This window comes from Bubalus bubalis, chromosome 15 (genome assembly GCF_019923935.1).
Source record: "Bubalus bubalis isolate 160015118507 breed Murrah chromosome 15, NDDB_SH_1, whole genome shotgun sequence".
Lineage (NCBI taxonomy): Eukaryota > Metazoa > Chordata > Mammalia > Artiodactyla > Bovidae > Bubalus > Bubalus bubalis.
The window spans coordinates 73,273,826-73,288,471 of NC_059171.1; the positions used below are offsets into that span (position 1 = coordinate 73,273,826).

The window sequence follows — 14,646 nt, forward strand, 5'->3', positions numbered from 1 at the left end:
AATGGAGATGAGTCTGAGCAGACTCTGGGAGTTGGTGATGGACAGGGAGTCCTGGCATGCTGTGGTGCATGGGGTCGCGAAGAGTCGGGACACGACAGAGTGACTAAACTGAACTGAACTAGAGCACAGAATCTCATGCATGCACTGCTTCAGTCGTGTCCAACTCTTTGCAACCCCATGGACTGTAGCCCTCCAGGCTCCTCTGTCTATGGGATTCTCCAGGTATGCATACTGGAGCTGGTTGCCATGCCCTTCTCCAGGGGATCTTTCCGACCCGGGGATTGAACCCAGGTCTCCTGCATCTCCTGAACTGCAGGTAGATTCTTTACCCACTGAGCCACTTGGGAAGCCCACAGAACCCTCACCACAGGCGTGTGTGTGGATTCCCCACAGAAGTCAGCAGTGCTCAGCTTTCCAACAGCCACATTCCATGCCCATGTTTAGATCTGGGTTTTGTTTGGAACTCAGCTTGGACGCTGCAAGGCCAAGGGGATTAGTCAACAGTGTTTGTTAAACACGGACCTCGCGGCCAGCAGCAAACCTGGCACTGCCTATTGAAAGAGACCATATCACGCCTGGCTCCTGCCTGCAATGCAGCTCAGTTTGGTTGGGGTACTCATGGCAAACCCTTTCAAGGCAGAGCTTAAGGCAGGACGAGCGGGTGCCAGGTCCCCTACAGCTCAAGAAGAAAGGCTCAAAGAAAAACTGGTAAGGAAAATATGGCTTATACTCAGGCCCATGCAGGTTCCCATGCAGCTTTAGGGTCTACTAGCTGTGTGCCACTGGGCAAGTGACCTAACCTCTCTGAGCCTCTGCTTCCTAACATCCAAACCAGGTCATGCATGCATGCTTAGTCACTCAGTCATGTCCATGTCACTCAGTCCCCATGGGACTGTAGGCCACCAGGCTCCTCAGTTCATGGGATTCTCTATGCAAGAATACTGGAGTGGGTTGCCAAGTCCTCCTCCAGAGGATCTTCCTGACCCAGGAATTGAACCAGAATCTCCTGCATCTGGCAACCCACTCCAGTACTCTTGGCCTGGAAAATCTCATGGACAGGGGAGCCTGGTAGGCTGCAGTCCATGGGGTCATGAGGAGTCAGACAGGACTGAGCAACTTCACTTACACTTTTCACTTTCATGCATTGGAGAAGGAAATGGCAACCCACTCCAGTGTTCTTGCCTGGAGAATCCCAGGGACGGCCGAGCCTGGTGGGCTGCCGTCTATGGGGTCGCACAGAGTCAGACACGACTGAAGCGACTTAGCAGCAGCTCCTGCGTCTCCTTCATTGCAAATGGGTTCTTTACCCACTGAGCCCTAAGGGTTTCGCTGGTGGCTCAGATGGTAAGAATCTGTTCTGCAATGCAGGAGACCCAGGTTCGAGCCCTAGGTTGGAAAGATCCCCTGGAAAAGGGAATGGCTACCCACTCCAGTATTCTTGCCTGGAGAGTCCCATGGACAGAGGAGGCTGGCAGGCTATAGTCCATGGGGCCACAAAGCATCGGGCACGACTGAGCGACTAACACCACGTCACACTGAAATTAAAATCGTGAGATGTGGCTGGAATGTTATATAAATAACAGGAATTTCCATTTTACGAAGCTTACTAAGTGTCAGTGCTGTTCCAGGTGCTTTATAGATGTTAACTCATTTAGTCTCTCAACACTGTAAGGAAAGAAATGTGAGTATCCCCATTTTGCAGATGAAGAAATGGAGGCACAAAGGGATGAGGCAATTGCCCAGTGCAATTCAGCTAGCCAGTGGTCATCTTAGTACCCAGTATTCACATGGTCCTTCCTCTCCACTCCAAGGAGCAATGGATGAAATTGGCCCGAGGTGCCAGAGACACTCAGACCTAGCTGGGTTATGGTTAAGAGCGTTAATGTGGCTTTGGACACGCATGTTCACAGCAGCATCATTCACAAGAGCTAGGAGACGGAAACAACCCAAGGGCCCACTGATAGCTGAACAAACAGAATGTGGAATATACATGCAATGGAATGTCAGTCAGCCTTTAAAAAGGAAGTTCTTCCCTTTTGTGGTCCAGTGGCTAAGACTCTGCGCTCCCAAAGCAGGGGGCATGGGTTAGATCCCTGATCAGAGAATGCTACAACCAAGAGTTCACATGCCGCAACTAAAGATTCTGTGTGCACACCAAAGACTCAGCAAAGCCAAATAAACAGAAACAAACAGGACTTCCCAGGTGGTCCCAGTGGTTAGGAGTCCACCTGCCAGTAAGCAGGGCACATGGGTGTGATTCCTGGTCTGGGAAGATTCCACTCGCTGCAAGGCAACTAAGCCCGTGCACCACAACCACTGAGCCTGCAGTCCACAGGGAAGAGCAGCCCCTGCTCGCCACAACTAAAGCCCGCGCATAGCAATCAAGACCCAGGGCAGCTCAAAACAAATACATAAATAAAATGTAAAAATAAATATAGATACTAAAAACATGCACAGTATGTGTTTACGTTTAAAAAATAAATAGAAATTTTCACATATGCTACATGGATGAACCTTGAGGACATCATACTAAGTAAAATAAGCCAAAGAACAGATAGTACATGTTCCACCTATACGAGGTACTAGAGTAATTAAATTCATAGACAGAAAGTAAAATGGTAACTGCTGGGGACTGGGTTGTGGGGAGGGACGGATGGGGGGTTAGTGTTTAATGGGGCTACAGATTGAATGTGCTCCCTCCAAATTCCTATGCTGAAATCCTAACCCTAACACGAGGCAGGGCCTTTGGGAGTGGTTAGGTCATAAGGGTGCAGCCCTCATGAAAGGAATTAGTGCCCTTATAAAGGAAGCTGCAGAGAGCTCCCTTGCCTCTTGCTGAACACACAGCAGTAAGCCAGCTGTCATGAACCATCACCAGACACCAAGCCTGCCAGTGCCTTGATCTTGGACTTCCCAGCCTCCACCACTGTGAGAAGTAGATTCTTTCTGCTTAAATCATCCAATTTATGGTGTTTCTGCTACAGCAGCCATAATGCATGCATGCACGCTAAGTTGCTTCAGTCATGTCCAACTCTGTGTGACCCTATGGACAACAGCCCACCAGGCTCCTCTGTCCACAGGATTCTCTAGGCGAGAATACTAGAGGGGGTTGCCATTTCCTTCTCCCACAGCCATAATGGATTTGGACAAATGGGTGTAAAGTTTCAGTTGTGTAAGACAAAAAGTTCTGTGGATGGATGATGGGGATGGTTGCACATTAAACCATCAATCTATAGCCTTATGGCCAAAATGGTACATTTTAAGTTTTATATTTTAACTACATTTAAAAAAAATAATATGTAACAAAGAGGCTGCACTTTTCCCACTTAAGTGGCCCATTCTGACTCCCTGTACTCTTACCTCGATTGATTCATTTGTTCTGTTTGAGTCTGTGAGCACCTACTGAGTTTATAGTAAGAGTTCTAGAGGCCTTGACAGATCATCATCACACCAGACACATGCCACTTGTGTTTCGTGCCCAGTACTTTTCGTGTTTTACCTTTATTAACTCATGAAATCCTCCCAACCATGCTCTGAGGTAGGTACTATTAATATGCCCACTTTACAGATGAGAAAACTGAGATCCAAAGAAGTCAAGTGTAATCTGCCTGAGGTCACACAGCTGGGGTTCACACCCCAGGGTCCTGGCTGAGATGCCCTGCTCCAAAACACCTTCTGCATCTGAAACAAGGCACACTGTCATCCACAGCCTACCTCCCCATTCAGCCAGAGCACCCAGGCTCCTGAAAGGGCAAGCTCCCTGCCTGGAGAGGGTCTGTGTCTGGTGAGATCCCTGTAACAAGCACACTGCTCTGCCGTTTCTGAAGTCAGCATTTCTTAGCACTATTTTTTCCCAGATGGAAGCCACAAGGTCCCCAGCTTAATTTATTCCATGCAGTGACACTAATTAATGTTCCAAACTCTGGGACATGGGGACTGAGGGGTGTGAGTATGTGTGTGTATACTTTATGTAACTTTCATTTTCCCCAACTTTTGAAATGATGTACGTGGGTATTTTACCTGAGCCAAACTGTTTCAGCCCCCAAAGCCATTTAAGCTTTCTTGAAGTCATAAAAAACCCTGCACTAACCCCATACGTGTAGGATGGTGGAGTAAAAGCACGTGTGCTCACCTTCTGCAAGAACACCAAAAGCGCAACTAGCTGCTGAACAACCATCAACAGAAGGAAGTTGGAATTCACCAAAAAAAGATACCCCACATCCAAGGACGAAGGAGAAGCCGAAACAAGAGGTGCACTCACATTTAAAATCAAACCTCATACCCACCAGAGACTCTTGGAGGGCACAAACAAAACCTTGTGGGCACCAGGACCCTGGGAAAGGTGCAGTGACCCCCACAAGAGACTGAGCCAGACCTGCCTGTGAGTGTTTGAGGGTCTTCTGTGGAGGCATGGGTGAGCAGCGGCCTGCTGAGAGGACAGGGGCGCTGGCAGCAGCAGTCCCACCTCCTACATCTGTGTTTCTGCTTTGACTCATCACTAATGGTGTAAAAGGCAGGGGGTCTGAGACCAAAGCATTAGCCAGAGGCATGGCCTTTAGAGGCTATTGGTGCTCAACCAAGGGTGCAGCACCTCCACCGGCACGTCTGAAAAGCCTGGGAGTGTCTGGGTTAGTCCACCTCTGGGAGCTCTACTAGTGTCTGTGGGCAGGCTCCAGAATGCTGAAAATTCTGCAAAATTATGTCTCTTCGCTGCCCAAAGAGACACAGTGTCACCCATAAGGTTAACAGCTTCTCCATCAAAAAATCCTAAAATGTATCCAACTACCTAATTTTGTAGGGAAGAAGAAAAGCATTGACATGGGAGTTTCTTATCCCAGGCTGCACAGCAATTTCACAGACTAGACATAATCTGACCCCTCCTATTACATTTCCTACTTCATCCTCTCACCACTGAGCTATGCAACCCTTCCCCCACAAAAGCGCCCCCAGGAACAGCCACTAGGAAATACTCACACCTTACTCAGCAGCATTTTTCATTTCCAGGACTTTGCCTAAGTTGTTCCTTCTATCTTCAGCCCTAACCTTGACCCTGATACCACTGCATCCTCCTATGCCTGGATCAAAGGCTGCCTCCTCCAGGAAGCCTGCCAGAGTCCTATCTCAGAACCAACCCACAGCAATCTGTATTCTGACTTTTAGCCTGTGTGCCCACAAATCTTCATACAAGAATTGTTGCTGCCCTGATAGCTCAGCTGGTAAAGAATCTGCCTGCAATGCAGGAGACCCCACATCCATTTCTGGGTCAGGAAGACCCACTGCAGAAGGGATAGGTTACCCACTCTAGTATTCTTGGACTTCCCTGGTGGCTCAGCTGGTAAAGAATCCGCCTGCAATGCAGGAGACCTGGGTTTGAGCCCTGGGTTGGGAAGATCCCCTGGAGAAGGGAAAGGCTACTCACTGCAGTATTCAGGCCTGAAGAATTCCAAGGACTGCATAGTCCATGGGGTTGCAAAGAGTCGGACACGACTGAGTGACTTTCACTTTCACACTTTTATTACCATCAACAGGCTGGAACCAGCTGTTTCACAACCATTATGCCACCCTATGGGTGACAGTGGTCTAGCAGGGCAGGTCCAGTTATCCCATTTTTACTGATGAAGAATTTGAAGCTCAGGAAGATTAAGCAACTTGCTGGAAGTCACACAGTTGGCAAAGAGGATCTGCTGGCATACCACAGAGCCCATGTTGTGGCTACGAGGTCACCCAGCCTTCTTGTGTGGTCATGAGAAAGTCCGCATCCTGTCTGGACCATAACATCTTTGAAGGTGGGAGCCATATCAATCCATCCACTCTTACCCTATGGTCCAGCCTCCAAAATGATGTCAAAGAGCCCAGGACAAGAGCCCCACATCCCATCTCCTGGTCCCGGACCCTCTCATTCCCTCAGGCCTCCTCTGACCCGACAAAACCTCACTCCAAGTACATGGTGAGTTAGGAGCAAGACCACAGAGTGAGAAGGCTCCTGGGATTTCCTGCCTTCCACCCCGCCCCCAACAACCAACTACAGTAACCACAGTAGCTTCGATCAGACACAATAAAAAACTTCCAGTCCTTTTTTCTGGCTCAGTAGGCTACCTGAGATACTGCAATGGGCAGGGTGTCCAGAGTCTCTAGAACCGCCTTTCACACCCTCAACAACTCAGGGTGGGAAAAGAACAAGTGGACAACCCAAAAGCCCCCTCTGCAGAAGGCCAGGCTGGCAGATAGTCCAGCAGGACTTGGGGGCTGACATGATGGGGAGAGAAGACCATGATGATGATGTCAGCCATCAGTCCAGCTTCTGCTACAGGCTCCTGGTGACCACAGCATGGCAGGCAGGTTGGGTGTCTACCCAGAAGCCAATTCTTCAACTTTCTCCTCCTAACAGAATCTCATTCTGTCTGGCAGCAAAGGTACCAGATTCCAGTAAGTGGATCAGGATGGGTCTAAGTCACTCACGGTAGTCCCCTGGCCTTCACTTCATTGGTCCAAAGTAGAGGGAGCAGGTGGCCCTACCTTGGTCAATGATACTTAGGTAAAAATGTACTGCCCCTTGAATTGTGACCCAGGAAGTGGTCAGAAGAGGCTTGGTTCAGTTGTCCCATGCAGATGATGGCACTGAACATCTGATGTAATCTGAACATCATCTGTTGAGGAAATCATAATTTCATGGGCATCACTTAATACAATAAAGGCAGATGAAAGAGTAACAGAGAAGCCAGGCTAAACTTGAAACTGAGTCTAAGTCTCAGCTCTTAACTGTGGACACGGTGGACATGGCTTCATCTGCCTGAGGCTGAGTTTCCATGTCTATATAACAGGTTGGAGGACTTCTGTAAAGGCAGTGCCTCAGTTCACAGAGTCCCAGCAACCAATATTTTAAAAATAGACTTTACTTTTTAGAACAGTTTTAATTTACAGAAAAATTGAGAGAACAGTACAGGGAATTTCCATATAATCTGCACTCAGTGTCACCTAACACCTTCGAGTCAGTGATGCCATCCAACTATCTCATCCTCTGTCGTCCCCTTCTCCTCCTGCCTTCAATTTTTCCCAGAGTCAGTTCTCCGCATCAGGTGGCCAAAGTATTGGAGTTTCAGCTTCAGTATCAGTCCTTCCAAAGAGTATTCAGGACTAATTTCCTCTTGGAAATTATGATGCATTTATTATAATTAATGAACCGATACTGATACACTAATATTAACTAAAACCCATAATGTATTTATGGACTGGACCATAAATTGAGAGTTGGACCATAAAGAAAGCTGAGCACTGAAGAACTGATGCTTTTGAACTGTGGTGTTGGAGAAGGCTTTTGAGAGTCCCCTGGACTGCAAGGAGATCAAACCAGTCAATCCAAGAGGATTGATGCGAAGAACTGACTCGCTAGAAAAGACCCTGATGCTGGGAAAAATTGAAGGCAGGAGGAGAAGGGGACGACAGAGGATGAGATAGTTGGATGGCATCACCGACTCAAATGGACATGAATTTGAGTAAGCTCCAGGAGTTGGTGATGGACAGGGAAGCCTGGCGTTCTGCAGTTCATGGGGTTGCAAAGAGTCGGACACAACTGAGCAACTGACCTGAACTGATAATGTATTTGGGGGCTTCCCTGGTGGTTCGGACAGTAAAGAATCTGTCTGCAATGCAGGAGACGCAGGTTTGATCCCTGGGTAGGGAAGATCCCCTGGAGAAGGGCATGGCAACTCACTCCAGTATTCTTGCCTGGGGAATCCCCATGGACAGAGGAGCCTGATGAGCTGCAGTCCATGGGGTCACAAAGAGTTGGACATGACTGAGTGACTAACACTAACACACATAATGTATTTAGATTTCCTTAGTTTTTACCTGACTGCCCTTTTTCTGTTCCAGGATACCATCCAAGACATCTTATCTCATTCAGTTGTCACATTGCCAGAAGCTCCTCTTGGCTGTGATAGTTTCTCAAGCTTTCCTTGTTTTAGATGACCTTGACAGGTTTGGAGGCATACTGGTCAGGCGTTTTGTAGCTAGGCAGGTGTTTTTTCAACATCTCTGCTTCCTTAGCAAGCTTGAGTCAGGCAGAGTTACTCTTGTCTTCATACACTTCTTTTTCTCTTTTCATGTAAATTCCTTCTTTCACCATGATCATAGGCAGAACTCACAAATGGTAACAGAACTTCACCATGTCCAGAGCCTAACTTTAAGGTAGAAATTATGATATTAACTTCGACATCACTTTCATTGGCTGACATTATTTTAATCTTAACAGGATTTTGAAAGAATGAAGAGGGAACAGCCATTTATCTGATGCCAACCATAAGCCCAAACCGAGGCTCTGGACTCTATTACAGATGTTTTACTGAATCTTTAAAACAACCATGTGAATAAGCAAGTTCTATTATTACAGGTGAGGAAACAGGTTTAGGTTGGTTAAGTGGTTCACTTAAGGTCACTCAGCTAAAACACATCATGGCTGGGATTCAAAGTCAGGTCTTCCTTGTATCCACTTCCGCTTCTTACTTCACCTGTACACTTATTTCACCTGTATACCTCTCAGGATTAGCACTGTGTGCATTTACCCAAAACTGAATATCTGGTGGGCCAGGCATTGTGTGAGGCCCTGGGCTGCAAAGAATGACTATCTGCACATAGGAAAAGTACAGCTAGAAAACAAGTCTTCAGCCTCTTTAAATGGCTCAACTCCAGGTTCGTTCAGTGCTAGGCCCTACCATCCCACTCTCTCTTGATCAATTTCAACACCTTTCCTTTAGCACATGCTGCAGCATGTGCTCAGTCGCTCAGTCGTGTCCGATTCTTGCAACCCCATGGACTGTAGCTCAGCAGGCTCCTCTGTCCATGGGATTTCCCACGTAAGAATACTGGAGTGGGTTGCCATTTCCTCCTGCAGGGGATCTTTCCAACCTAGGAATCAAACCCGCTGTACTGGCAGGCAGATTCTTTACCACTGAGCTACCCAGAAGGCTATCTTTCTTTTAGTATGAGAATAAATTAGACCTCTGATTTCTAAACATGTGACACAGTTATGATCAGGGTTGCACATCAGAGGAAAACACCATCTTCAACCCTGTATGTATAATGAAATCTACTTCTTGATGGAAATTTGCCCTGACTCATTTAAACAAGGCTGACAATTTTACTTGAGCTTCACATAGACTCAGCATACGCATATATTAAAGTGTTAACACCACTCTGCGCTTATTTATTTACCTACTTGACCATGGACAGAAAGGACAGAAACTAATTTATTCACCCCTGTATCCCCTATTCTTAGTCCAAGGTCTGGCATCTTCCAGGTCTGAAGTCAATGTCAGCTGAATGATGAGTCAGAATACCTTGATTTAGGAACTTCCCTGGTGGTCCAGTGGCTAAGACTCTGCACTCTCAATGCAGGGGCCTGGGTTTGATACCTGGTCAGGGAACTGGATCCTATATATTGCAAGTAAGAGTTCACAGGCCACCACTGAAGATCCTGCCTGCTGCAACCAAGACCTGGTGAAGCCAAATACATATTAAATGAAAAAGAATACATTGAATTTGCTGAGCAGATGGATATTTGGAGGCAAATATGTTCAACAAAGGGCTTCCCTGGTGGCTCATGGTAAAAAATCCACCTGCAATGCAGGAGACTCAGGTTCAATCCCTGGGTCAGGAAGATCTCCTGGAGAAGGAAATGGCAACCCACTCCAATATGCTTGCCTGGGAAATCCCATGGACAGAGCAGCCTGGTGGGCTGCAGTCCATGGGGTCACAAAAGAGTCAGACAAAACTGAGGAACAGCATGTTAAACAAAAAGGATGAAGATTTTCCAATGAGATTTCTTCCCAACCAAATAAGGTATTGAAACCAAGGCACCTAACTCCTACAGGAATTCAAGACGAAATCTCAACATTCCTATTAACATTCTGGAATCCTGAAGGTGGATGCTAATTACTTTCCCAGGAAACCAGAACTGAAGCAAACGGTGGAAGTCACAGCACCGCCCTTCACAACCAAGACCCTGCCATCTTCTCAACAAAAGATGTGTATGCAAGAGCAACCAGAATACCTATTTTAATCTTGTTTTGAAAGTGCTAATGTTTCTCACGTTATATATTAGTAAGACTCTTCATTCTTTGAAAGTATTAAAAAGTCACTCCAAATGATAGTGTCAGCAGGACTAAAGTTCTCTGTGCTTATTTAAAATAACGCTCCATTTTATTTGGGGAGAATTACTAAAACGTGAACACACTAGAATTTCAACAAGGATGCAGTCCCATCCCCCAAAGGATAAGTGCCTAGTTTCATGGTGTGTGTTTGGTCACGCAGTTGTGTCTGACTCTTCGCAACCCCATTAGCCTGCCAGGCTCCTCTGTCCATGGAATTCTCCAGGCAAGAATACTGGAGTGGGTTGCCATTTCATTCTCTAGGGGATCTTCCCAACCCAAGGGTAGAACCTGTGTCTGCTGCATGGGCAGGTGGATTCTTCACCACTGCACCACCTGGGAAATCGGGTTTCATGGTGAGAACTCTACAATCCTACACACAGCAGGAGGTCAAAAAGCTTAGCTATCATCAGATACCAAGCACTGAATCAATGTGGGTTTCCCAGGTGATTCGGCGATAAAGAATCTGCTTTATGCAGGAGACACAGGTTCTGTCCCTGAATTGGGAAGATCCCCTGAAGAAGGAAATGGTAAGCCACTCCAGTATTCTTGCCTGGAAACGTCCATGGACAGAGGAGCCTGGCGGGCTACAGTCCCTGGGGTCGCAAAGAGTCAGACACGACTGAGCACAGACGAATCAACACATCTACAAATACTTTTATTCCCATTCTTTTTTCCTGACTTTCTTAAATGAAAAATTAATGAGGGGGAAAAACACTACAGAATTACCATGACCCTTAGGCCACAAGACTTCCTTTACTTAAGAACCAATGCAAAAAACACAGAAACATTTGTGAGCCTCAAGTTCCAATATTTTCTTCACTTAAGAACTAGACAGTGTACAGTAATTACTGTCGAGGCCCCTCCCACCCCCTCCTCAGCACCGGTTCCCAGCACCTGCCAAAGGTGACCTTCTGCAAACAAATACCTTTGGCAAACACTCCCATTTTTGTCTCAGGGCTTTTTCTGAGAGGTAATACCCCTGGGATAAGCCCTGAGCCAATGATGGATGGAGTCTGCTGATAATTCTCCACTGTTCTATGCTGCATTCCAGGGTTCCCCAGGAGGACCAGCTTTAATTAACCCCCATGGTAACCTGCTTGATGATAAATGCATCTTTACAGTCTCCTTTCTCTTTCCTGTCTTATTTCCCCAACGTGCTCCAATTTTACTTACTGGGTTGCCCAAAAAGTTCATTCTAAGTTTATTCTGTAACATCTTACAGAAAAATCCAAACAAACTTCTTGGCCAGCCCAAAATTTTTCCAATTTTTCTTGGAATATCTCCTAAATCATGCATTCTCAATAGAGGTGGTAGTGCCTCTAAGGGGGAAAAATTGATTCCTAGAAAGTGGGGTTGGGGATAAAAATCATACTCTTTTTATATATGGAGCCCAGAAATTCATAAAGTACATAAAGAGATACACAGTGTACCTGTAATTAAAACATCATGGGTGGGACAATTGGGGGGGAAAAATGTCCAAGAAGACTCTTCAAAGGGGAGATAATAAAAACAAGACTGCTGAGCACCTTGCCTCAGGGAGTTTCTGGAAGGACACAGAGTAAGATGCAGTGTTAGCCTTTGCTGAGTACATCCATGAACTCATTCATTTAATCCTTTCAATCACGTGTAGGGCTGGGAATTTGAGGGCCATTCATCAGATGAATCACTGAGGCTATTAGAAATACAAGGACTTGTTGGAGACCACAGAGCAAATTAACCCAGGGCTCAGGGTGAGAGCTTTGGTGTCCTGGGGACTGGGCTCTCAGGCACACCTCAGAAAAGCCATCAAGAGCGCTTAACCCAACACAGCACAGGGAAATAAGCCTATAAACGTCAGTGACTATTATTAATGACAATAGATCAGGTTTCCATGAATGGCCCCAACAGGTGACAGTATAACAACCCAGGTGGATAAAAACATTAGTTATGATTAATATGATGGGTTTTGAATGCCCCAGTTCAATGCTGGGCTCAAGGGAGATCAGAGAGTATTTTCTATGACTCTTGGGAAAGGGCTGGATTTGGCGGGGTGGGTGGGGGTGGAATAAAGGGGAAGGAGGCATTGGGAATTTCAATGGGAAGAGAAGCCTTCCTTGGCAAGAGGCCTGTGAATGAACGCCTCATTAGTCTGCACTTGGCTTTATTCTTTCTCCTGCTTACAGTAAGACCCCTACATATAAACCTTCAAGTTGCGATCTTCCAAAGATGCAAACATGCCCCTGTATGCCAGCTGTTGTGTTGTACTACTGTACTTTTCAAGATACTGCACTGTAAGATTAAAAATGTTGATTTTTTTATGTATTACTTGTGTGAAAAGTATTATACACCTATTATAATACAGTACTATATACCCAATTGTGGTAGTTGGTCATATAGGCTAATTAGGTAATTAGGTAACTATATAGGTAGCTAGACTAACTTAGTTGGGCTTATAAACAAACTGGACTTACAAACACCCTCAGAACGGAACCGGTATGTAGGGGACTTACTGTATTTGATCCAGATCACAAGACAATGCAACCAAAAGAAATCACACTGTGGGTAACACCTCTCTGTCACTACACAGCCACCGGAGGACCACGAGGGAAGCTGATGTGGCTGAGTGGAAGCCAGCCTTGAAAGAAGAAGATCTGAGTTCAAGTTCTCCCTTTGCCATCAAAGTGGCCTTAGGCACGTTTCTCGCTGCCCTGCACCTCTCTACAATTCTGATCGCCTCTGATTTGTGTCATCTGCCAAGTGCCTGTCTCCAGGTCCAAACATCTCACAAACTTCCCTTAAGTAACTACCTACTGATTAATTTGATTAGACTTGCTGACTTCTAAGGTTTCATTTCCTGGACTGACCTCACCATAGGTGGAGAAGCATCTGAAACTGATACGCATGGGGTGAGATAAAGTGGAAGCTGGGGTTTTAGGAACGGGAAGGAGTGGGGAGATATATAGAGTGATAGTGCTGAGTGATTTCCCATTAGTACAGAAGGCCTGGAATGGCTCAATATTTTCAAGTCATGTTAGATAATATTTCACCCCATCCCCCACAAAAGACATCCATAAAGACAGAACTGGGCTTGAACTGCTATGGCAGGTTCACAAAGAATCTAATGGCAAAGAAACTCCAGGGGGCCTTCCATGGTGCTCCAGTGGTTAAGAGTTCACCTTCCAGTGCAGAGGATGTGGGTTCGAGTCCTAGTTGGGAAGCTAAGATCCCACATGCCTCATGCCGAAAAGCCAAAACAGAAACAATATTGTAACAAATTAAAAAAAAAAAAAACTTTAAAAATGGTCCACATAAAAACTTAAAAAAAAAAAAGAAAGAAACTCCAGATATAACACTGGCTTAGGAAAAGCAGATTTGGCAAATTTGTAAGAAGGGCCCTGCTAATAGCCACTTCTAAAGCAAGTGTCCTGGTAGGATTGTCCAAGAGGGAATACAATAAACTACATGACGTAGATGCTTATTATCAATATATTAGTTTAATATGCCCCAAGGAAATCAACCGCAAGTGTTCATTGTAAGGAATATTGCTGAAGCTCCAGTACTTCAGCCAACTGTTGCAAAGAGCTCAGTGGAAAAGACTCTGATGCTGGGAAAGAATGAAGGCAAAAGAAGAGGGCGGCAGAGGATGAAATGGTTAGACAGCATCACCAACTCAGTGGACATGAACCTGAGCAAACTCTGGGAGACAGTGAAGGACAGGGGAGCCTGGAGTGCTGCGGTCCATGGGATCGTGAGGAGTTAGACATGACTTAGTGTGGTGCAGCTGGTAAAGATTCTGCCTGCAATGTGGGAGAACTGGGTTCGATCCCTGGGTTGGGAAGATCCCCTGGAGAAGGGAGAGGCTACCCACTCCAGTATTCTGGCCTGGAGAATTCTGAGAAGTGTATAGTCCATGGGGTTTCAAAGAGTTGGACATGACTGAGTGACTTTCACACATACACACACACAGAGTGGCTGAACAACAATAACAAACTAGACTGTTATACTCTTACAGGGTCCAGATGATGTTATGTCTTTTGAAGGAGAGGAGGATGGAGAGGAGGAAGAGGAGATCCCCACCTGAGGACATCAGCCTGGACAGAAGCCCACGTCAGGAGGAAGCCAAGCAGGGCTTATGTACAGGAAGTCCCATGAGCCAACTCCATCGGTACTGACTCTCATTTTTCATGAACTGTATTCAAGAAGCAACCTTGTTCCCAAGTTACAACCCATTTTATTCTCTCAAGAAAACATCTCAGACAAACGTCTCTATGGTTTGAATGAAAAGTCCCACCCAACAGGGTACAATTGGATTGGGTCTGTTTTAGGTCCTATGACACCTGCCAAATTGGTACTGACTGCTGTCTTGTCATTTTCGACTTCAGTCTTATCATCTCCAAACCGCATCCTCTTCATTCTCCTAAAAGGTGGTCATCCTAGGGAAGCCAACATCCCCACAGTACACATGCTAAGTCATACCATTGATGGGTTCCTGATTAACATACGCAGCAATGTTCAGGTG

General features: G+C 46.1%; 1 protein-coding gene and 1 non-coding gene across 3 annotated transcripts in view; one reads left to right on the plus strand and one right to left on the minus strand.

The window, feature by feature from the left end:
* The window catches only part of KCNQ3 (potassium voltage-gated channel subfamily Q member 3), a 298,401-nt gene that overhangs the window by 268,929 nt on the left and 14,826 nt on the right, over nt 1-14,646 (minus strand). The window lies entirely within an intron of this gene.
* Nucleotides 9,351-9,422, plus strand: TRNAE-CUC. Its single transcript has one exon. It is a non-coding gene; the product is annotated as a tRNA-Glu (tRNA).